Source organism: Ailuropoda melanoleuca, chromosome 14 (genome assembly GCF_002007445.2).
Source record: "Ailuropoda melanoleuca isolate Jingjing chromosome 14, ASM200744v2, whole genome shotgun sequence".
In the NCBI taxonomy this organism is placed as follows: Eukaryota; Metazoa; Chordata; class Mammalia; order Carnivora; family Ursidae; genus Ailuropoda; species Ailuropoda melanoleuca.
In genome coordinates this window covers 83,701,923-83,703,907 of record NC_048231.1, presented here as the reverse complement: position 1 = coordinate 83,703,907, position 1,985 = coordinate 83,701,923, and the positions used below count along the sequence as shown (strand labels likewise).

Here is a 1,985-nt window from a genome sequence, read left to right as displayed (position 1 = left end):
CGTTGTTCACATGAAGCGTCTAGACATTGAAATATGTGTCATCTCTGCCCAAGTTGACATTAATTACCTTGGCTCGTAATCAGAGCTTATCTTAAAACTTAAAGTGGTCTACAGCAACCAGAATGTGCTTATATTTCCAGAGGAGGCTTCAAGGGATGGCATTTGATCTGGTCCTTCATGAATAGATTGGATTCAAACACAAGGTGTGGTAACATTATTCCAGGTGACAGGAAGTATGAACCACGACCTTTTTTGACCGATGAGGATGAACAACGCAGGAAAGGTTATAAGGAGTATATAAGATGTTGGACCTAAGGCACTTTCTAATCTATAAATCTCTGTATCAATCGGACGGATTACTGTCATTGCCTAAACTACACCCTAAAAATCACCCCTCTGCATTAAGGCTTTATTTCTTCAATGACCCACACCCTCCTACCCCCAAATCAATTATATCAGGAAGAAGAGTGTTTAAACTGCTCGCTCCCAACTGCATGTTTCCTAAAGGAGTTATCTTTTTCGTTTTGGAGTTTTTTTTTTAATTGAAGAAAAACGTACGTAACATAAAATTGACTCTTTTAAAGTGGACAATTCAGCAGCATTTAGTACATTCACAGTGTTCTGCAACTACCACCTTTATCTAGGTCCAAAATATTTGTATCACTTCAAAATAAAACATGCACATTAAGCAGCTACTCTCCATTTTCCACTCCTCTGATCCTTGGTATCCACCAATCTACTTGCTGTCTCCACAGATCTACCTATTCTGGACACTTCATATAAATGGAATCATATGATATGTGACCTTCTGGATCTGGCTTCTTTCCCTTAGCATATTGTTTTCAAGGTTCCTCCAGGTAGTGACTATCGGTACTTCACTCCTGTTTATGGCTGAATAACGTTCCATTGTATGGCTCTGCCAAATTTGTTTAACCATGAGTCATCCGTGGATAGACATTTGGGTTGTTCTACCTTCTAAACATTGTTACTGGTGCCACTATAAACATTTATGTGCAAGGATCTGTTTGAATCTCTGTTTTCAACTCTTTGGGGTATATTCCTAAGAGTGGGATTGCTGAGCCATATGGGAACTCTATGTTTAACTTTTTGAGGACTGAAGCCATTTACTTACCCTCTGCTAGGGGAAATATGGAGCACAGGATCAGGTTGTTGTGATGGACAAGGGAAAGCCATAAGCCACAGAGCCCTAGAAAGAATGGAAGGTGGTGCTGTCCTGAGTGGACTCCCAAGGTGTAGAGAAAAGAAGGGAAGGATCCTGAAGGCCCCTAAGGAGAGAGAACCAAAGCAAAGTGTGCATGCAAAGCATATGGGAGAGTTTCCACAAAAACACAGATGAATGGAAGCCTGATGGGTAGGAATCAGTGAGCAAGATACACCCAAGCTTTCCCAAGAACTTTCCTAGAGCTGTGGTGAGCTTTCAAGTTGGGGACTCTAATCCTCTTAGCTCAGAGCTACCTCAGCTGCTGAGACCCAACGGCCTGGCACTAAATGGTTTCATGTATTTGCAACCTCATACCGTTAACACTCATATAGCCATTAAATAGGTCATGTAGGTTTGTCTTCCCAACTCCTTCCTGATTTCTTAAAGAGCTGGTACCCTGACTACTTATTGTCTGTTTTTAAATATGATATGCTTCACAGATTTGTGTGTCATGCTTGTGCAGGAGTTATGCTAATCTTCTATCATTCCAATTTTAGTATATGTGCTGCCAAAACGAGCAATATTTGTTTATTTATTTACTTATCCCATACTATCTAATACAGTGCCTCAGCAGGTCATGATTAAACACAAGTTGCTTGCTCGCCTGACTTTTAAAAACCTGTAATGAGTATCTGTTTAATACAGAAGCTACAAAGTATGGCTAAATTCAGTTTTCTGCCTCTGACCTGTGCAACTTGCTCTCGATAGTTCTGCTAAAAGCTGCAAGATCATTCCTTATAAGCCTCTGTCAAGCACCTTCATT

At 40.5% G+C, this 1,985-nt stretch overlaps 1 non-coding gene across 1 annotated transcript; it reads right to left on the bottom strand.

Moving 5' to 3' along the window:
* Nucleotides 1–1,640: 1,640 nt before the first annotated feature.
* LOC117796251 lies at nt 1,641–1,743 on the bottom strand. Its single transcript, XR_004620615.1, has one exon. It is a non-coding gene; the product is annotated as a U6 spliceosomal RNA (small nuclear RNA).
* Nucleotides 1,744–1,985: the final 242 nt, after the last annotated feature.